This window comes from Schistocerca piceifrons, chromosome X, assembly GCF_021461385.2.
Source record: "Schistocerca piceifrons isolate TAMUIC-IGC-003096 chromosome X, iqSchPice1.1, whole genome shotgun sequence".
NCBI classification, from domain to species: domain Eukaryota; kingdom Metazoa; phylum Arthropoda; class Insecta; order Orthoptera; family Acrididae; genus Schistocerca; species Schistocerca piceifrons.
Window position 1 is genome coordinate 526,770,363 of NC_060149.1, and position 23,925 is coordinate 526,794,287.

Consider the following 23,925-nt stretch of genomic DNA (forward strand, 5'->3'; position numbering starts at 1 on the left):
TTGACATTGAAAAAAGTAAGCCGCTCTGTACCTGGTATGTTGTAGGCTGCGAAGTGTACCTCGAGTTGTGTGATGTATTCTGGCCAACTTTCAATGTCAGGGTTGAAGGCACGAAATGGCGGCGCCGTCGGTGACGGCGTCGGTACAGGAGGTGGCATCGGCTGCAGTTTGTGGTGTGACCAGTCCATTTATGGCAGCAAGCAGCTGCGTCATTTGCTGAGCCTGAAAACGTACAATATCGGACAGTGAAGCCTGTTCCTGTGGCGAAGCCGTGGTTTACACAAATGAAATTCTTATAGCGAATGGTGAGAACACTTACATACAGTCACTCTGCCAGTCGGGGATATCACAAAAAGGCTAAAGCAGTACCGAGGAAAAAACGAAATGAGAGGAGAGGGAAAAAAAATTTTTAATCGCAGTTTGTCGCCAAGTTTTGTGTCCCGCCCTGAAGGCGGCAGGTGGGTCTGTTCCTGTGAAGTGAAAGGTTGGCCGAATGAAGGAAGTGAGTAGGAGCAGGAAAAGGTGAAAATCTCTCGGTACTGCTCTTAGAAATGGTTTTACTATATCACAATATTAACTGAATACTGTAGGCGCCCCGGTGGTCCAAGTCCCCTATGGTGCACTGGATGACCGAGCGGTGACCCCTCCAGTTGTCAGTGTTTTGGTTGGCAGGAGAGCCAACACCGGGTTACTAGAGGAGGCCGAAAGGCACGCGTTTTAGCTCACGCAGGCTGGCGTGAGGTCTGGAACAGGACAAGGAAATTAGAGTTTTGAAAAAAGGACGTAGCTGGTGGAATACTTAACTTTAATCCGTTAATGGTGAACGTCGGTCTGGACGGTACATGACTCTCAATATCAATAGTAACTGATAATGGCGCCTTGCTAGGTCGTAGCAAATCATATAGCTGAAGGCTATGCTAAACTATCGTCTCGGCAAATGAGAGCGTATTTTGTCAGTGAACCATCGCTAGCAAATACGGTTGTACAACTGGGGCGAGTGCTAGGAAGTCTCTCTAGACCTGCCGTGTGGCGGTGCTCGGTTTGCAATCACTGATAGTGGCGACACGCGGGTCCGACGTATGCTAACGGACCGCGGCCGATTTAAAGGCTACCACCTAGCAAGTGTGGTGTCTGGCGGTGACACCACATTCCTCCCCCGCAAATCGGCGTACGGTGGTGGCATAAGGCTTCCGCCCGCTGTGGGGAGGACCCCATGTTGACGCATGCGACGAGGTGGGGAGGCTAACAACAGGCGAGGCTGTGCCACCCGCACCCTGCCATTCGGACCGCGGGGAGCTAGGAAACGCCTGAAAACCTACTCCAGGGTGCACGCCAACATGCGGTGTATGCGCCCGCAGAGAGACAGGAGGGGCCGAAAGGTCGACCTCCATCGGGCCGGGTTATCCGACGGGCGAAGACGACATATGGTCCGGAGCGGGCAAGAGTTCCATGTCGGAGGGCAACTGGTCACGGGAAGAGATCGGCAGTGCGTGACCCAGGGAGGCGCCCGGCGGTTGCAGCGACGCGTCCACTGCGGGCGTCGCCGGCGGGAGAACAGGCGGCGGCGGCGTCGATGGCGGCGGCGCGTCGCCATGGGGCAAAATGGAAGGCAGCGTCGGTAACACCTGGGGCTGAGGCGAACCAGTACATGGGTCCCCAGGGTCCTGACCGGACGGCACCGTCGCTGAAAGCAGACGGGGAGCGGCAGATCCCGTGCGACGACAGAGGCGCAGCAGATGGAGATGCCGGCGGACCTCACCAGAGGCCTCCAAAACCAGATACATAGTGCGACCGAGGCAGCGAAGAATGCGCCCTTCGATCCAACACCGTGAACCTTGGTAGTGACGATAGTAGACAACGTCGCCTGGAGCAAAAGCAGGTGTTTGCCGCTGCACAGGAACCTGATGCGGCGGATGTAGCAAAGACATCAAGGTTCGATGAGGACGACCGTAGAGCAACTCAGCCGGCGAGCGACCATCTCGGGGCTGAGAGCGATACGAGGACAAAAAGAGCAATAACGCGTCCTTCCGAGAATGCGACTCTTTTAACTTCAACATCTGTGACTTGAAAGTCCTGACCAATCGTTCAGTGGCACCGTTTGACTGTGGCGAAAACGGCGCGGACGTCAGATGTTGAATACCATTGGCCTTGCAGAATGACTGAAATTCTGCGGACATGAATTGTGGGCCATTGTCAGAAACAATAGTCTGTGGAAGACCTTCAATGCAAAAGATAGCAGATAACGCTTGGATGATGGCAGATGACGTCGTGGAAGACATCCGGACAACAAAAGGAAAATGACTGAATGAATCAACCACAACCAACCATCGAGCATTCCAGAATGGACCAGCAAAATCGATGTGTAAGCGTTGCCAAGGGGAAGTGGCTTTTGGCCATGCAAAGAATTTCCGCGGTGGGGCTGATTGTTGTTCGGCACACACCATGCAAGAAGAGCACATATTCGTAATCGCGGCATCGATTCCGAATCAAGTACAGTGCTGACGAGCAAGTTGTTTCGTTCTCACTATACCCCGATGTCCTTGGTGGAGAAGCTGTAAGACAGAGGACTGTAACGAACGTGGGACCACGACCCTGGACTGATCATTATCAGAACGCAACAGCAAAACACCACGTCAAACAAAAAGTCTATCCTTGTGAGCAAAAAATCGGCGAACCAACGGGTCCCCGATCCGTGACCTTGACAAGTCCATTGCGTAGCAACAAAACGCAGAACGGTAGCAAGGACAGGGTCGGCAGCTGTGGCTGTAGCTACACAACGAAAATCAATTGGAAACGATTCGACCACGTCATCGGTTTCCGAATCAACGAACATGCAAGCAAGTTCAGAGGAATCGAATGCTCTATCCTCAGCAACAGGCAAACGGGACAACGCATCGGCGTTTCCGTGCTTAGCAGTGGACAGATACAAGATATCGTAACGGTACTGCGAGAGGAAAATAGACCAGTGAATGAATTTCTGTGCTGTACTTGGAGGTACAGGCTTGTTCGGATGAGAAAGCCATGTCAAAGGTTTGTGGTCTGTGATGATGGTAATGTGACGACCCTACAAGAAACCATGAAACTTTGTAACACCAAATACGAGAGCCAATGCTTCTTTCTCGATCTGTGAATATGTTTTTTGCGCAGACGAGAGCAATTTGGACGCAAAGGCAATAGGGCGATCCTTTGATCCATCTTTGTGCGCAAGCACAGAACCGATCCCGAAATCCGATGCATCCACCATCAACAAAAGGGGCTTCTGGGGATCGAATGGCGTAAGGCAAGTATTGGAATGCAACGCCGATTTCAACTGGCGAAAGGCGCGTTCGCATTCCGTCGTCCAGACGAACGGAACACCTTTACGGCTTAAGCGATGAAGCGAAGCTGAAATGGAAGAGGCGTGTGGTATATAACGGTGATAATAATTAATTTTTCCCAGCACAGTCTGTAGCTGCAGCGAAGGGAAGTCTTGTATGGCACGGAGATGCTCGGGACTGGGATGTATGCCTTGGGCATTGAGTTCATGTCCCAGGTAGGGCAAGTCACGAGGAAAAAACAAACATTTGTCCTTCCGCAAGCGTAGAGCATTTTGTCGCAAAACCTGAAAATAATGTTCTGAGATTGGCTAAATGTTCTTCTTCCATCTTTCCGGAGATCACAATTTCGTCCAGATAGTTTGCTGCGGTAGGGACTGGCGCACAAACAGTTTGGAGATATTGCTGGAACAATGCAGGTGCGGATGCACACCCGTATGGTAGTCGTTTGAATCAATACAAACCAAGATGCGTGTTAACCACCAAAACGCGCTGGAATTCTTCGTCCACCGGTATTTGCAAGTACGCATCTGCTAGGTCCAACTTCGAAAAAGATTTACCCGGGCACAGTTTGTCAAAAAGATCTTCTGGGTGGGGTAAAGGAAAAGTTGCAATCACTAGTTGTGGATTCACTGTTGCCTTGAAGTCCACACAAAGTCTCAATTTTCCTGGAAGGTTTTGGCAAAATTACTAGGGGTGATACCGAGAGAGAAGCCTGTACACGTTCAATTACACCTTGTGATTCAAAATCGTGTAATGTTTTTGCGACCTCATCACGCAATGCGTGGGGAACATTGCACGCTCTGAAAAATTTTGGTTGCGCGTTTACTTTCAGTTCTAAATGTGCTTTAGAGTTCTTAGCGCAACCAAGGCCCAGTGCAAAAATGTCTGCAAATTCTTCACATAGACGAGAAACGCTGTCTGAAGGCACAGTCTGGTTCACTGATAGGACCTGATTTACTATAGACATGTTAAACAACTGAAATAAATCGAAACCAAACAAGTTCACTGCAGATGAAGAACGAAGGACGTAAAATGACACAAGTTTTGTTTGCCCTTTGTATGTTGCAAGAAGGCTGCACTGTCCTAACACAGGGAGATCTTGACCTAAATAACTATTCAACTTAACATTTGCGGCACGCAATGGAGGTGTGCCCAGCTGTTTGTACGTGTCTTGATTGATCAGTGAAACTGCAGCTCCGGTATCGAGCTGGAATGGTATCACTTTGCCGTTAATGTCCAAGTCTATAAAACGTTTATTGCCTGCTGACGAGAAGAGCGACTGTCTCGTGCAACGTGAACTGACACTGGTATATAATCACTTGCGACTTGACGGGATTTCCGGCGATGTCAACGGACACTATTTGTGGGACGAACGCAGTCGCTGTTAGAGAGAGTGGCACTGGGCGGAGTGGAATGAACTACATGAATTTCCATGGGCGATGTTTCACGAGCCTGAGTATCCTTGGTTCGAATCCGGTGCGAAGCAAAGGGCCTGGAATGGTTGTGAGTTTCTGATCTGAGATTTTTCTGGCAAACATCCTGAACATGTCCTTTTTTATTACAGAAAAAGCAAATAGCTTGGTGTGACGGGCAGTTCTCACGCAAATGTCTAGTAGTGCACCGCGGGCATGATTTCAGCACTGCATTTGCTTGCCTGCACGGCACACGTGGCTGAGAGCCTGGCGGTAGCGGCGCGGCCGGGCGCGAGGGCTGTTTGCTGGTCCGTGCAGCTCGCCCAGCGGGCCAGTTAACCTGGCACACGGCTGGTGAAGTTTCAAATGATTCCTGAGCAAAGTCAAGTGTGTCCTGCCGATCCAATATGTCCATCACTTGTTGAAGGAAGGGATTGACTAGTTTCAATATCTGTTCCCTTATATGAACATCAGAAACATTCTGTGCAATTGCATCACGTACCATAGTATCTGAATAAGGCCTTGCAAGGTTGCAACCCACTCCCGATTAGTCTGACCTGCCGTACATTTTGTACGAAAGAAGGTATACCTTTTCGCAACTACACTGACTGATTCTTTGTAATATGCATCTAATGCAGAAAAAATTTCGTCGTAGGACAGAGTTGCTATGTCGCACCGGGGAAATAATTTGACTATCACATGGTACGTTTGGACGCCGACCAATGATAACAAAAATGGTTCAGATGGCTCTGAGCACTATGGGACTTAACATCTGTGGTCATCAGTCCCCTAGAACTTAGAACTACTTAAACCTAACTAACCTAAGGACATCACACACATCCATGCCCGAGGCAGGATTCAAACCTGCGACTGTAGTAGGCGCGCGGTTCCGGACTGCGCGCCTAGATCCGCTAGACCACTGTGGCCGGCTCGATGATAACAACAACAGCTGCCGCTCGTTACCTTGAATACTGTAGGCGGCGAGATGGAATCCAAATTGGCGTGACCACTCCGTCCAGCTTTCCAGTGCAGCATCAAAAGGACGAAAAGTTGGTGCAACAGCGTGTTGTGGCTGCATTAGCGGTGGAGCGGCGGCTACCGCATCGTTTTGCATTGCCCATTGACCCTGGACGAACTGTCCAAGGGCATCCAGAAAGGCCTGCTTCTGCTGATTCTGTAAGCGAAAAAATACGGACAGTACATCTGGAGATTGTGGCGAAGCCATTACACAAGTAAATCAGTGCAATATCGATAAGAACGCGGTTTTGCCTCGTCGTCAATGTTTGTGTTGGCAGGAGAGCCGACACCGGGTTACTAGAGGAGGCCGAAAGGCACGCGTTTTAGCTCACACAGGCTGGCGGGAGATCTGTAACAGGGCAAGGAAATTAGAATTTAGAAAAAAGGATGTAGCTGGTGGAATACTTAACTTTAATCCATTAATGGTGAACGTCGGTCTGGACAGTACATGATTCACAATATCAATAGTAACTGATAATGGCGCCTTGCTAGGTCGTAGCCAATGACGTAGCTGAAGGCTATGCTAACCTATCGTCTCGGCAAATGAGAGTGTGTTTTGTCAGTGAACCATCGCTAGCAAAGTCGGTTGTACAACTGGGACAAGTGCTAGGAAGTCTCTCTAGACCTGCCGTGTGGCTGCGCTCGGTCTGCAACCACTGATAGTGGCGACACGCAGGTACGACGTATACTAACGGACCGCGGCCGATTTAAAAGCTACCACCTAGCAAGTGTGGTGTCTGGCAGTGACACCACAGTCAGGATGCTGGGAAATGACTGTGGACGCGTCATAAACGCCAAAGAAACATTATTAGTTCATAACACCTTTATTCCTGCCAAGTACAATGTGGCTTGGTGATATCAACGGCCTTCCCGAGGCCTCACTGATTCATAGCAATGACACCAGCTCCGGGCCGCACAGTCTTGTTAGTGCAGCGCCGCGTGCTGTGATGTTGCGAAGGAGTGTCCTTACTTCGTACTTCGGCCACGCGTGGCTGGTGGCACCCGGCTGGCCAGCCGCCTCAGCTGCGGACAGCAAGCTGCTGCGCATAGAAGGCTCTGGGTTGGAGTCCCGGCGCTGTTCGCACGAGAGGCGTTCTCGTAGTGCGGACTGTACTCTATCCCACCCCGTGTTCCTCCCTGCTCCTCCTGGTGGCTCGTCCAAAGTGGACGGGCGGAACGGGCTGCAGTCCCCCAGCGTCATCGCTCACCCGGTTGTGAAGGTGGATGCACAGGGTCTACGCGCCGCACGATCTCGACGATTGCTCACTGACGTGGTCAGCATTGGCTGCGAGTCAGTCTGCCGTGATGTCTGCTAATCCTGGGTTGATGATTAACAGCGCCAGCAGAGAGGACCAGAGCTGGTACTATCCCCTCATGTCTGCTGCTGGTTGGGCCACCCTTACTGCAACATCTCCTTAATAAATGTCGATCACCGTGCTGAGCGCTACGCAGCGACCCAGTACACATATAACTGCAAGTCTAACTGCGAGTGCCTTGTTGTTATCAAAGCTGACGTATTTAAAGGAAGCACGAGCGACGTCCTGACGTCATGCTCGTTTGTAATGAACACATTCTTTCCACTTATACTGCTGATTCATCTGTCTTACTCGCCCCTTAGGTTTTCTTGCGACAGAGTTACATGTTGTTACGGCAGACTTACACGAAGTTGTGAAATGCAGTACAGCTGACGCTATACCTCTGTCTGGCACTCTACAAAAGTCTCCGTCTTACACAAACCCGCATTCTCTCTCCCCTCTTGTGTGTAACCGGCCACTGCCCCTGAGTGACGACACATTCCAATACATGTGCCATCCTCTTACCTCTTGGCTAACTTACTGCCTCTGGCTCTCGGCGTAGGCAACGAAACTTTGACAATATTCCACGTTTCCAACTCTTTACTATTCCGTGACACTACACATCCCCCTCCTTTAACAAAATTCGACCCGAATTTTATAATTGTGAAGTTACTGGTTGTGCACGTCATACTTCCTTATACTCTACAGGTATCTTACAACTACTCCTTCAACACTGTCAAACTTTTCTTACCCGCTAATAATCTATTTACACTTAATGCTGATTCCAATCTTATCATTGTTTATCTACACTCCTGGAAATGAAAAAAGAACACAATGACACCGGTGTGTCAGACCCACCATACTTGCTCCGGACACTGCGAGAGGGCTGTACAAGCAATGATAACACGCACGGCACAGCGGACACACCAGGAACCGCGGTGTTGGCCGTCGAATGGCGCTAGCTGCGCAGCATTTGTGCACCGCCGCCGTCAGTGTCAGCCAGTTTGCCGTGGCATACGGAGCTCCATCGCAGTCTTTAACACTGGTAGCATGCCGCGACAGCGTGGACGTGAACCGTATGTGCAGTTGACGGACTTTGAGCGAGGGCGTATAGTGGGCATGCGGGAGGCCGGGTGGACGTACCGCCGAATTGCTCAACACGTGGGGCGTGAGGTCTCCACAGTACATCGATGTTGTCGCCAGTGGTCGGCGGAAGGTGCACGTGCCCGTCGACCTGGGACCGGACCGCAGCGACGCACGGATGCACGCCAAGACCGTAGGATCCTACGCAGTGCCGTAGGGGACCGCACCGCCACTTCCCTGCAAATTAGGGACACTGTTGCTCCTGGGGTATCGGCGAGGACCATTCGCAACCGTCTCCATGAAGCTGGGCTACGGTCCCGTACACCGTTAGGCCGTCTTCCGCTCACGCCCCAACATCGTGCAGCCCGCCTCCAGTGGTGTCGCGACAGGCGTGAATGGAGGGACGAATGGTGACGTGTCGTCTTCAGCGATGAGAGTCGCTTCTGCCTTGGTGCCAATGATGGTCGTATGCGTGTTTGGCGCCGTGCAGGTGAGCGCCACAATCAGGACTGCATACGACCGAGGCACACAGGGCCAACACCCGGTATCATGGTGTGGGGAGCGATCTCCTACACTGGCCGTACACCACTGGTGATCGTCGAGGGGACACTGAATAGTGCACGGTACATCCAAACCGTCATCGAACCCATCGTTTTACCATTCCTAGACCGTCAAGGGAACTTGCTGTTCCAAAGGGACAATGCCCGTCCACATGTATCCCGTGCCATCCAACGTGCTCTAGAAGGTGTAAGTCAACTACCCTGGCCAGCAAGATCTCCGGATCTGTCCCCCATTGAGCATGTTTGGGACTGGATGAAGCGTCGTCTCACGCGGTCTGCACGTCCAGCACGAACGCTGGTCCAACTGAGGCGCCAGGTGGAAATGGCATGGCGAGCCGTTCCACAGGACTACATCCAGCATCTCTACGATCGTCTCCATGGGAGAATAGCAGCCTGCATTGCTGCGAAAGGTGGATATACACTGTACTAGTGCCGACATTGTGCATGCTCTGTTGCCTGTGTCTATGTGCCTGTGGTTCTGTCAGTGTGATCATGTGATGTATCTGACCCCAGGAATGTGTCAATAAAGTTTCCCCTTCCTGGGACAATGAATTCACGGTGTTCTTATTTCAATTTCCAGGAGTGTATTTATATTACGTTCCACTATTCCCGATCCATCCCATCGGTATTTGATGTACGGTTGTTATTTCAGAACGAGACATCTTTTTCCGTATACAAAAGCAAGTTGCACAAATAAGCGCTAGAACTAATATTATGCTCGTCATTGAGACACCAAATATGATTGTGGTTAGCTTACGTTTCTCCCGATATTGCTGCACGCGCTGCAGTAGTTGATTAACTGAGATCTGCTCTTTTTCTGAGACAATCAGGCTATCTAAAGATTGTAGTAATGTAGGATCCAAGAACTCTTATTAAACGTTAGATTCTGGCGAGGCAATATGTGTGACGGATCCTCTGGATATTTCAAGATAGGCTGTGTCACGTTAATCATTGTTGTACCCATGAAAGTAGCTGGTAGGTGAAAATGCTTCCCCACTATGTTACATCCAGTGCCATTAATCAAAAACCCACTGCCCTGCAATTCAAGCTTTGATATATCTGTAAATCTACCATTTCAGTAACAAGTGGCAACTACGATCTCTAGTTCGAACACAGAGTAAATCCAATATTCCCCAACTTTCTGAAATTTCGGTCTCGGAAGTAACACCTTCTTTTCGCATTCTAAGGTTCCCATATTCCCCAAGAACTACTGCATCTCACACGAATGTTTGTGGGTTGCCACCTCATTTGCTGGACAAATAAAAACACTTCCCCTGAAACAGTCTGTCAAATCTTCCGTAGACATTACCACATGAGCACCCCTCCGTCTTGTCACTAACAATACTTCCCGAGTTTGCACTTGCACCCACCTCCCAAGTGCACCCCATCTAATTGGATACGGGTGTACTGTATAACACTGGTACTGCGAATTGATACCCATCACTGGTATTTGCACTTCTACGTGTATATTCGTCTGATCTGTAATTACTCTCAGTTTAGACATGCGATAGAGTAACGGTAAATTCCGCTTCGCCGGAGGCACGACATGACGCACTCCTTCCGAGAATTCATTCTGCACTTTCAGCAACGCCTTCAACATGTGATCTGGACCTAACAAAGTGGCACTCAATTGCCCATGCACTGCGGGATACATAGTTTCATATAACGATTCCAATTCGACACGTGCATCATCCACCCTGTCTGCCAATGCCCTCAATAAAGGTGCTACTTGTATTTTCCCGTCTATTCGGATCAATCTCGCCTGTATAGCCTCTATATCCCCATTCAACACTTTCCTGGTATTTGCTGCTTACCGTTCCAGGTCTGACGTCAACTCCCTCACTGTTCTAGTGACATTCAATATCCCCTGCTGCATGTTACCTATACGTGTCGTGTGCCAATCCACTTTCGATTTTGTCTCCTCCGCCAACTCCTGCACCTCCCCACCATACTATTTAAGCTCATTATATCTTCCTCGTCCGTGGTTCCAAACACTGTTTTCAGCAATTTTCCCCCTGCATCCTACCACGCTCGTTTCCTGCGAACGAGCGTTTGCAGACCACTTCTGTTACTTGTTGCAGCTGCCTTCTCAGCTTTTCGTAGAAGCGCTTCAATTCCTGATACTCGTTCCGTATGTCTTGAAACAACCTCTCCTTCTCCGTGGCCACCTGTAGTGCCTTAGACCTATCCTGTAGTATCCATACATCATTCCTCACTCCCCATATATTATACGTGAACACAATTGTCCACCTGCGGCTTGACAATACCACATTAATTGCCTTGCAAACATAATTCCCTTATCCAGTGGTAGCACCTGCACCACCTCTCCTCTGCAACAGTGTAGCAGTACCAGACTGACGAAAAGTTTCCCGGGCCGCATCCTGGCACGGCACCTGAAGGAAAAGGAAGCCATGTCAATCGCTCCTTTCCTTACCACGTCTAAAACACACAAATGACAAGTAAAAACTACAGATACTCTATTACCTAATAACAATATATACGACATGTTCCTCCCCGAGGACACTTAGTCTACTTATCACTATACCTAAGTGCGTAAGGAACGTTCCTCTGCGGCTTTTTTAGCTTCGGTACCCTCACACCCTTTGTTACTGCTGGAGGAATCTGCGGTAACGCATCCACTGCGCCCTTAAACGGCTTAATCCTACTCACATTAACTACTGACGACTTGGATGGTAACTGCAAATTTACGTTCACGGGAGACACTATTCCATTTACCTGATACGGTCCAGAATATTTCCTAAAAAACTTCTTCGGTTTACCCTTCGGAACATAAGGATTAGCCAACAATACCCATTGACCAATTCTGTATTGCGGCAGTTTATCTGTTCTTTGCCCAATACTCTCTCTCCAAAGCTTTGGTATTAGCACGCCGTACTCTTTGCCAAATCCTTCTCCATTTCTTGGCGAAATTCTTCACTGACTCATCCTGTGAACCTACCTGAGGTTTGAGCACATCAAATGGTGATGGCATTTTCCGACCATAAATTACCTCATACGGAGAGAGCCCCGTTCCTGTATGAACTTTCGCGTTATATGCGCCTGTCAACAGATTTAAATACACGTCCCAATCCGTCTGTTCTAAATTTATGTAATGACTAATCATCTTAACTAACGTCCTATGAACCCATTCTGTTTGTCCATTCGACTGAGGATGAAATGGGCTTGACAGCAATTTCTTAACTTTCAATAAACGGCATAACTGCTTTATCAGCTCCGACATAAAGTTACTACTCTGATCTGTAATTATAGTATCAGGTACACCATACTTCAGCAACCAATTATTTACTAAGGCTTGCGCAACAGTGCTTGCCTTCTGATCTGGAATAGCTACCATTACAAGGTATCGGTAAAAATGATCTAATATTGTTAATACGTATCGATTACCCGCTTGGGTCTTGTTAAATACTCCGATTACGTCTAATCCAATGAATGCGAACGGATGATCCGCTTCAGGTAGTCTTTGTAACTGAATTTTCTGATGACTTAAATCTGCTCTCTGCGCACACGGTATACAATTTTGCACATACTGCTCTACATCATTGCGACGTGTCTTCCACCAAAACCTTTCAGCTACCCGTCTATCAGTCGTTCTTTTACCACGATGACCCGACAATACATGGTCGTACGCTTGTTTCAACACTTCTTTCCTCAGCGACTGTAGTACTACGACGCGTAGTCCGCACTTTGTCTTCCTGCAAAGCAACCCATCCTGCATTTCAAACCGCGGTTGCGTTCGAAAATTGACACTCTCTGTCAGTGGCTTGCGCCTTTATCCACTCCTTCTCACTTTTGCCCACAACTTGTACAGCTGCTGTTTTTCTACTAAGAGCATCTACATTCGTATGTTTTACCCCTGGTTTGAGAATTACCTCGTAGTCAAATTCACTTAGTTTCAGTGCCCATCTCGTTAAACGACTTGAAGAATCTTTCAACCCCAACAACCACTTCAATGCTGCGTGATCTGTAATCGCCTTGAACTTACGCCCATATAAATAACAGCGAAAATACGAGATAACGTAAGTCACTGCTAACATTTCTTTCTCTGTAGTTGAATAATTCTTCTCGGCCTTATTCAGTTACCTGGAAGCAAAAGCCACTGGATGTTCCTGTCCATTAACCCTATGAGAAAGAATAAAACCTACAGGAATATTACTGGCATCACAGGATAGAATGAACTCTTGTTCGAAATCAGGAAGTATCAACACTGGGTCTGCCATTAGTATCTGAGTTTCTCGAATGCCTCCTGACACTGTGCTCTCCATTTAAACTTAACACCTTTCTTTAACAATCTCGTTAGTGGATGTGCAATTTCCGCGAACCCCTTTACATATCGTCTGTAGTAATTACATAAACCGACATATTGCTGAACTTGTTTATTGGTCTGTGGCACTGGAAAACCACGCACAGCCGACGTTAGACGAGGATCCGTTCTTACCCCATCCTGACTGATAATATGCCCAAGATAAGTCACTTGCGTCGGGAAAAAACTGACATTTCTTGACATTAAGCGTAAGATTTGCCGCTCTTAGCCTACTAAATACTTCGTTCAGTCGTTCCACATGCTCTTCTACATTACGCGAAAAAGTAACAAGATCATCGAGGTATACCATAGCAATCTTCGGTTTCAGTCCCCGAAGCACACCATCTAACAGACGCTGGAAAGTAGCAGGAGCGTTTTTCAACCCAAATGGCATTATGTGACACTGAAAGTAACCAAGGCTTGTTGTAAAGGTCGTCTTCGGTCTATCCTCGGGACTTACTTCTATCTGAGGGTACCCACTCTTTAGAACTAGCGTCGAAAAATATTTACACCGACCTAGGTTGTCCAATGTTTCCGTGATGTTCGGTACTGGATATGCATCTGTTACAGTTCGTGCGTTCAAAAAACCATAGTCACAACAAAACCTATACTTCTTAGTACCGTTCAGTGACTTCTTAGGAACTACCACTATGTTGGCAGACCACGGGCTTTTACTGTTCTCTATAATTCCGTCCCTTAGCTGTTGATTAATAAATTCTTCCACTAGTGGTTGTAGGTGTTTCGCTATCCTGTATGGTTTTCTATAGATCGGCGGACTATCGCCAGTAGGTGTATGGTGCTGCGTAATAGGAGTTGCTGGTAATGGACCTTCTGAATTAAACAAATCTAAATACTCTAATAACAAAGCTTCCTTAGCTTCCCGATCACCATTCTCCAAATGACGAATCTTATCACGTAGTACAGATGCCTTGACGGCTTGCTTGACGTTATAATCACCTTGGGATTCACCTATATCCTCATCGTCGAGTATTTCCAAACTTGCTACCACTAAACCCTTTGGGAGATCCACTTCATCTGCCCCAAAATTATCTACACTGACCGGAATCATCAGTTCCTCATTTGTATCCGTTACATGCGCAACGCTCCTCCTAATAAAACAATGCATTTTATCCAATGCTTCATTGCTCTGCAGTGGCTCCACCACACATAGTCTCTGCTGTGGTACATCGGTACCTACTGACAACCAAACTAACTTCCCTGAACCCGAAGGCACGTTGACATGCGTAATCATCTTTAATGCCCTTGTACGCGGTTCAATTGGTGATATCTTAGCAACGGATGCACCTCGCGACGTAGAAACATTTACAGCTGTTCTACCCATTGAAAACAAGTTTCCACTACGTTCAACTGTACGCTGTGAAAGATTAATTTTGGCATAGTGTTTATCGAGGAAGTCCAGTCCGAGAATCACAGAATACCCTTGTCCCACAGTTGGCAACACTTCCATTTGCTCTCCGAACTCTACAGCTCCATTCTTAAAATCGAGCTGTGTTGTACCCAATGATTGCAACTCATTATTCCCTACTCCACGTAATCTATACCTAGGAGTGTCTAGTCTTCTCCTACCCACTAGGTCTAGACTAGCAACGGATACATGTGCCCCTGTATCAATCAAAAACTTACATCTGTTATTCCTTACAACAACCATCAAGCAACAATCCGTCTCTGTAGTAGTTTTCACCGTACTTCTGCTTACCGGGAATGTCTTCCGACGGACGAAACACTCTCGTTCCCGTTTAACGCTTTTTCCTGTTTATTCCGTTACCATTCTGCTTACTACGACACTCATTCGCCTTGTGACAGTAGCGTTTACAAACATAGCACTGCGGCTGTCTGCATTGAGCCCTCATGTGACCTTTCCTCCCACAACGGTAACAATTCCTCTCCGACGCAAAGATGCGTTTATCATTGCGAACCCTTGTTGCAATGTCTCTCTCCTGCAGATGCGTTGCAATACGCAGTGCTGCAGCTAAATCCCCAGGATTCTCCATGCTAACCCTACAAGAAAATCCTGCAGGAATTCCCCTGAGGAATACATCGAGGGCTCTGTTTTCTGCCTCTCATAGTAATACATGATCCGCATCAGGATTACCCGATAATTCATAGGTCTGCGAATTAATTTTCCGTATCCTATCTGAAAAATACTCCATTGTCTCATTGACCTTCTGTGTCAAATTACCTAACGTCTCCCTAAAAAATCTTGCACTATTCTGCTTACGATATCTTCGTCGTAACCCATCTGCCAATTCTTCAAACGTGCTCGCCTTACTAAGCGTCTCATGGTACATCACGAACGTCTTGGCTTCCCATGCAAGTCGCAAATTTGATATACGTAACGTAGTTACGTCCAACCAATTGCTCATTGCAGCTGTTGCCAAAACATCATTAATGAACGCTGTGACATCCTCTGTTGTTTTACCCGAGAAAGGCGTGATCAGGTTAGCTACTGAAGGATATATTGCAAGGTTGGACATTGCTACTGACTTGCACTCACTTGAACCCGTTTGCGACTCTTGCGCCTAACGCAAGGTCTCAATATACGTCATTAATTCTACATGACGTAACTTATGCTGCGCATTCTCTTCTAAGAATTTTGAGACTTGCTCCGTCAAAGCAGCTATACTCGCATCAGTACTAACGGATCTTGTTTCCGGTATGATTTGTGCAAATTACCAACAACTTACTCTATACTGAATTTACTCCTCAGAACAATAACAACACCAGCTACTCAACTCCTTTGTCACAGTTGAGCACTACACACAAGAAGACAAACAAGACTCACAATGCACAACTAAACTAAATTAATCCTTCCGCCTTGTTATTGCCCTGCAACACTGTCTACAATTGTGCGCTGTGTGACCAAACCGTTTACGAATTGAACATTCTACTGGTACAGACTTCGTGCATGGCTCCACATGCCCCGTTAAATTACACACAGTACATCTGACTGGTACCAAGTACGTTTCCCAACTGTTGCCCTTAAACTCAGATAAATCTGCTGTTTCCGCAGGTCTCACAAAGTGCACTCCCAACAAAGAACGTGCATCCATAGTTATTAACAAAAATCGCCTTGTGCTCTTACCACTACACCAAATCTGTAGGCGGTGGGTGCAAGGACTTTTGACACCAAATCTGTAGGCAGTGGACGCGACACCAAATCTGTAGGTGCCCCAGTGGTCCCGGTCGCCTACGTTGGAGTGGATGGCCGAGCGGTGACCCCTCCAGTTGACAGGATACTAGGAAATGACTGTGGACGCGTCACAAACGCCAAAGAAACATTATTAATTGATAACACCTTTATTCCTGCCGAGTACAATGTGGCTTGGTGATATCAACGACCTTCCCGAGTCCTCGCTGACTCGTAGCAATGTCACCAGCTCCGGGCCGCACAGTCTTGCTAGCACAGCGCCGCATGCTGCAACGTTGCGAAGGAATGTCCCTACTTCGTACTTCGGCCGCGCGTGGCTGGTGGCGCCCAGCTGGCTGACCGGCTCGGCTGTGGACAGCAAGCTGGTGCACGTAGGGGGCTCCGGGTTGGAGTCCTGGCGCTGTCGGCATGAGAGGCGTCCTCGAAGTGCAGAGTGTACTCTCTCCCACCCCGTCTTCTTCCCTGCTCCACCTGGTGGCTCGTCCGCGGTGGACGGGTAGAACGGGCTGCAGTCCCCCAGCATCGTCGGGTCACGCAGTTGTGACAGCAGATGCACAGGACCTAGACCCCGCACGATTTCGGCGATGGTTCACTGATGTGATCAGCATTGGCGGCGAGCAAGTCTACCGCGATGGCTGCTAATCCTGGGTAAATGATTGACAGTGGCAGCAGAGAGGACCAGAGCTGGTACTGTCCCCTCACGTCTGCTGCTGGATGGACCGCCCTTACTGCAACATCTCCTTAATAAAGATTAACATGTCGATCACTGAGCTGAGCACTAAGCAACGACACAGTAACATATAACTGCAAGTCTAACTGCGAGTGCCTTGTTGCTATCAAAGCTGGTGAATTTATAGGATGCACGAGCGACGTCCTGACATCATGCTCGTTTGTAATGAATGCATTCGTTCCACTTATACTGCTGATTCATCTGTCGTACTCGTCCCTTAGGTGTTCTTGCGACGGAGTTACGTGTTGTGGCTCAAATGGCTCTGAGCACTATGGGACTTAACTGCTGTGTCATCAGTCCCCTAGAGCTTGGAACTACTTAAACCTAACTAACCTAAGGACACCACACACATCCATGCCCGAGGCAGGATTCGAACCTGCGACCATAGCGGTCGCGCGGTTCCAGACTGTAGCGCCTAGAACCGCTCGGCCACTCTGGCCGGCGTTATGTGTTGTTACGGCAGACTTACGCAAAGTTGTGAAATACAGTACACCTGACACTATACCTCTGTCTTGCACTCTAAAAAAATCTCCGTCTAACACAAACCCGCATGCTAAGCAATTCTCTCTCGCCTGTTGTGTGTAACTGGCCACTGCCCCTGAGCGACAACACATTCCGATATATGTGCAATTCTCTTACCTCTGGCTCTTGGCATAGGCAACGAAACTTTGACTATTTTCCACGTTCCAACTCTTTACTATTCCGCGACACTACAATACATAACTTTGTACAAAGGTGGGAAGCCTTAGACCCATCATAAGAAGTACATATCTCAATAGCAAGCGAAGCTTCCTGGCCATCTGTTCTTGATCAAAATAGGCAGAATCTGTTGTGGAGCTAGTAGACCTCCAGAGCACCGACTAGAGTGTGCTGTCATCGGTGTCTGTCGTAGTGCCCACTTAGGGACTTCCACCTACTCCGTGGCATCGTAGCTATCGCTACCACAATCACAATTTTAATCAGTAGCGCCGAAAATTAGTGGTGGCGCTGCAGATCGAATAACTGATAAGAAGATATTGAGTCGAACTGGGGAAAACAAGAAACTTATGGCACGACATCGTTTCATAGGTCATATCCTGAGGCACCAAGGAATTGTCAATTTGCTAATGAAGAGAAGTATGAATATGTGGATGTTGGAGAGGGAGAGGGGTGTTAAAATTGTAGAGGGAGACAAAGTCTCAAATACAGGTAGCAGGTTCAAACTGATGCACATTGCATTAGCTGTGCAGCGCTCAAGTGGCTTTTAAAGAATAGACTAGCTTGGGCAGCGGCATCAGTCTTCAGACTGAACACCACAATAACAACACTAGGGAAGGGGACGGGAGGGAGAAGTAGGCTTCTGGTCCACAATTTTCAAGTTCTTTACTGTGAAAACCCATGAGTAAGGTAGGTCTCGTGTGATTCAGCACCCTCGGCTGTTGACATGACAAAAGATGTTTCTATATAGCTCTAAATTAACGGCGCTGCTCATTCTCCTATGAGAAAAGCCATTTACATGGTGTTTCAAAAATGACGGGTATATTTGAAACGGCAATTCAAACTAAACGAGCAGCGATAGAAATACACCGTTTGTTGCAATATGCTTGGGGCAACAGTACATTTTCAGGCAGACAAACTTTCGAAATTACAGTAGTTAAAATTGTCAACAACAGATGGCGCTGCGGTCTGGGAATCTCTATAGTACAATATTTTCCACATATCCACCATGCGTAGCAATAATATGGCGTGGTCTCTGAATGAAATTACCCGAAACCTTTGACAACGTGTCTGGCAGAATGGCTTCACATGCAGATGAGATGTACTGCTTCAGCTGTTCAATTGTTTCTGGATTCTGGCGGTACACCTGGTCTTTCACGTGTTCCCACAGAAAGAAGTCACAGGGGTTCATGTCAGGCGAATAGGGAGGCCAATCCACGCCGCCTCCTGTATGTTTCGGATAGCCCAAAGCAACCACACGATCATCGAAATATTCATTCAGGAAATTAAAGACGTCGGCCCTGCGATGTGGCCGGGCACCATCTTGCATACACCCCGAGGTGTTCGCAGTGTCGTCTAAGGCAGTTTGTACCGCCACAAATTCATGAAGAATGTCCAGATAGCGAGATGCAGTAATCGTTTCGGATCTGAAAAATGGGCCAATGATTCCTTTGGAAGAAATGGCGTCCCAGACCAGTACTTTTTGAGGATGCAGGGACGATGGGACTGCAAGATGGAGCTTTTCGGTTCCCCATATGCGCCAGTTCTGTTTTTTGACGAAGCCGTCAAGGTAAAAATAAGCTTCGTCAGTAAACCAAATGCTGCCCACATGCATATCGCCGTCATCAATCCTGTGCACTATATCGTTAGCGAAAGTCTCTCGTGCAGCAATGGTAGCGGCGCTGAGGGGTTGCCGCATTTGAATTTTGTATGGATAGAGGTGTAAACTCTGGCGCATGAGACGATACGTGGACGTTGGCGTCATTTGGACCGCAGCTGCAACACGGCGAACGGAAACCCGAGGCCGCTGTAGGATCACCTGCTGCACTACCTGCGCGTTGCCCTCTGTGGTTGCCGTACGCGGTCGCCCTACCTTTCCAGCACGTTCATCCGTCACGTTCTCAGTCCGTTGAAATTTTTCAAACAGATCCTTTATTGTATCGCTTTTCGGTCCTTTGGTTACATTAAACCTCCGTTGAAAACTTCGTCTTGTTGCAACAACACTGTGTTCTAGGCTGTGGGATTCCAACACCAGAAAAATCCTCTGTTCTAAGGAATAAACCATGTTGTCCACAGCACACTTGCACGTTGTGAACAGCACACGCTTACAGCAGAAAGACGACGTACAGAATAGCGCACCCACAGACTGCGTTGTCTTCTATATCGTTCACATCACTTGCAGCGCCATCTGTTGTTGAAAATTGTAACTACTGTAATTTCGAAAGTTTGTCTGCCTGAAAATGTACTGTTGTCCCAAGCATATTGCAACAAACGGTGTATTTCTATCGCTGCTCGTTTAGTTTTTATTGCCGTTTCAAATATACCGGTCATTTTTGAAACACCCTGTATCTCACACTATTGGCCAATGTAACGAACTGAGGTAGCAGTTATTGTATTCTTTTGTTGTTGTAAACAGAAATGTCTCTGGTATGACGTTAAACTGTAACCACACGTGGAGTGGCCACTGTATAAGCAACAATAGCAGCAACCTCTCTGGAAGGTGGATGAGCGAGTGGAAGTTGTGAGCTGTAACGGTTTACTTGCCTGCTTGCGAAAGTGAAAGGAAGATAGAGAATGTAAAGAAAATAGTCGTGATCACCTACCACTTACCAGCAGGTAGTCAGCTCAGTAATGTCAATTGAAATTAACCGAGCAGTGCTATTTGATTCCTGTTGTGATTTCTTATTACTCCAGGTTGGTGTTCGAGAGAAACGCAAAGTTACAGATTTGGCTCCAATATAACTTTCATAAGGCAATTTCATAACGCAATTGGTCCCTCGCATTACGCTGTATAGTTAATTGAGTATCGGACATCGTTTCTGAAAAACTGCAGGTTCGTAGGTACACCATAAAAGATCTGATAAATCGTTAATCAGTATTAATATTTGGATCACATCAATGGCATACTGACTCCATGCCAGCAGTTTTGCATTTCTTTCACGAATAGCTGTACACAAAGCTGATAAAGGCATTAACACAAAGAGATATGGTTAGTTTTTAAATTAATACATCTGAAAGGTATTGATTTAAATAGACTTAAATATATCCATGGATCTTACGAGCTAACAAGATAGATGCTTACATAGCAAAAGCTAAAGAAGAAAGGACGATACGAAACAGGAAGGCATCTCTGAGATGATTGAAGAAAAATTGTGAAGGCTACTCTGTTCTTTATTATTATAGAAAGTATTACATGTACTGATTAACATTTGTGGACTCTCTACTACACACACATTTCATAAACATAAAGAAAGAAAAATTTTCTTGTTGTCTTACACTTTCCTACGATACAATTGATTACGACACTGGCCGTTACAAAAGTAGTCATTCATATCGTAAGTACAACAAAACTAAAAAGATTAGTGCACACAAGAAAAAACAATATACAATTTGACATGTTTTAAATAGACATTGGCACGGGAGATATTTGTACAACATACAGTAACTTAAAAATTGAGAGGTATCATTGTTCTGTGGATAAGAGGGTAAGTCAGTGAAGGGACGGGTCTGCCAGTGGGAATTGATGCAGCCATTGCTGGGGTGACATCGCAGTTGGCTTGCATGGTGTCAGTCGGTCGTTGACAACAGACTGAGAGCGAGCTCTGGTTGTGCAAGTTGCACCTGAGGTGGGCATCGAGGCGCGGCACGTCCAGGAGCGCAGCCATGTCATCCGTGCGTGACTTGCCTCGCGCTGGCGGTTCAACCGGGGGAGCTGTATCGAAGTCCGACGGGCCACACGATGTAGAGTCGTGCACAGAGGCCTTGTCCGCGAGCTGCACTGGACTGCAGCAGTCTCGGCCGAGCGAGTCTCTGACGTCACCCAAAGGGCGAGCAGTGCTAATACGAAAGCACCTGTATGCCATGGGCTCAGTAGACTTGTGCATGGAGACACAGCCCACGCGCTGCGGCCTCACTGCTCAACAATGAACGAGCCCGTGAGGTCACTGCACCAGTGACGTGAGCAAGCACTGGCGTGCTGCGGCCTACAGGCTGTTGGTAGTACTGACCACAGTTGCAAGCTACAGACTACGAGCGCTGAATAGAGCAGTGTTTAGTGGAGTGGTGGGATTTCTTCATTTTTGTCGTAAGGCACAAAATGAGCGAGGAAACTAATATGGTTTCCAGAAGAAGGAGCACATCAAGAAAAAGGGATGTAAAAGGAAAACTAACAAGTGGTGAGCAGAGAACCACACAGCCTGAAGGCAATCTTAAAAGTTCGGTTAGGACCGTGTTAAAGCCTATTGTGGATGGCGTTAGGAATGGCGTTCATTTTGTTTGCTGTTCGCAGTTCGATGGAATTTACTCTCATGCTGAAGGGCCAAATGGCACTTTGCACATTTCTCCCAATCCATTTGTCTATAATAAACAAGGGTCTTATGTGGAGGAGAAACGACTTCCTAAACCTGCCCAGGAGATAACTGTCGATAAATGCATGGCTATGTGTGCACGAGATGTAAGGTCGTATGGAACTATGAGAGATGAAGGTCTTATGGATCTCGTTCAGACGTTAGTTGACACTGCAAAGGCCATTACATCTCACCCCACAACTGTGTTGAGGTACATGGCAAACAGTGCTAAAAGCCTAGGACATATAATTATGCCTGAGGTAACGGAAGGTGAATACTCAGCAACTACAGAAATGTGGACATCCAGCGCGAGAAGAAACAATTATCTGACATGTACTGTCACCTGTTTTATTAACTGCACTCTCAGATCTCGCGTTTTGTTTACAACTCAGTTTTCAGATGAACCAAAAACGGGCGGTAACTTTCTAAGAGAATTGTTTGGACGATTTATGTCTCTTGGTATCCACCACAGTACTTTGAAAGACATGCAGCACATGACTGATAAAGATACCAAGATTGTCGTTGCACTGCGCGATATATTAACGATTGAATTGTTCCTGCCATTTGTCAAATACAGGGGTACGAAACAATTTTAATGCAGAGTATATACGCGTCAATTGTCCAGAAGTTCATGGTCCTTTGATTGCGGCGAAAGCACGCGTCACTTACGTAAAGAAAAGTGGTCTTCTTAATGATCTTGTTAGATAAATGAGCCAGTTTAACGATAGTCGCTGGAATAAGCAACTGATAATGTTAGAATGTCTTTGTGCGAGAAGCTCTCTGAGAAGGGAGAAATAGCCCGAAATGAAGGATCTTTGCACGGTATGTTTGCTATTCTATTACTGTAATTCTTATACGCAATCGTTTATTTTATAGCTTTTAAAACATAAGGGTTTTTGTAGCTCTTCAAAGTGGCGTCCAAGGAATTATAACTGGTGACATCACCTACACTGCACCTTCTGTTGACATGGACGATGACAATGTTAAAGCATTTGAGTCAGGCGCCCCAGAAGAGATTAGTTTCTGTAATCGAACTGTTACATAAACGCCTCAAATTTTAATTAAATGAAAAGCTATTTGTCCGGAGATAATGTGAGGTAGCAACTTTCCTCTGGCCACCATTGGTCATTTAATAATGATTTCTGAAGGTAAGAGGCGTAAAGTCATGAAATGGATACAATAGTTTTCCTTCTTCATACTTCTCCAATTCTACAATACACTCTAACGACATTTCCCATTACTGCATCTCCAACCGTCTGTATATTTGTTCTCGCTAGTGGGTTGGAACGGAACTGGCTTACCTTTCGATGTAGAAATAGCTGTCTCGTTGTACTCTGCTCTTCTGGAAGTTACAAAAATAACATTTAATGTTCTGAAATAGACGACACGCTCATTCCTACATGTTCATCCACGACTGGTAACATGTGGATCCTTGGGAATCCATGTTGTCCTAAATGAAAGTTTAATTTTTGCCGTATATGCACTGAAATATGAATTCTGCAGTCCTCCAGTAAAAAGAAGAGAGGAGTATAGGAGCTGGACATGTACTTCACAGCCCCACCACATCAAAGAACAAATCTTGATGAAGCACATAACTTCTGCTACTCCATCTGCTGGATTTCTAGTTGGGCAATGGGAAGATGGGAGTGAGACATTTGGGTACCCTACACTCGATGTCATTCAACATCTACACCAAACAAGCAGTAAGGCATACAAGGATAAATTTGGAAACAGACTTAAATATTAGGGACAAGTAATATAGATTTGGAAGTTTACCGGTGACACTGCAATTCTGTCAGAGACAGCAAAGAACTTGGAATAACGCCTGAATGGGATGGACAGTGCCCTGGAAAGGGATTATGAGATAACCCTTAATGGAACGAAATAAAAAGGTAATGGAACGTATTCGAATTAAACCTAGCAGTACCAACGGATTTTTCATAACGTGTGCTACAGAAGGGGGGGAATAGTATATGGCC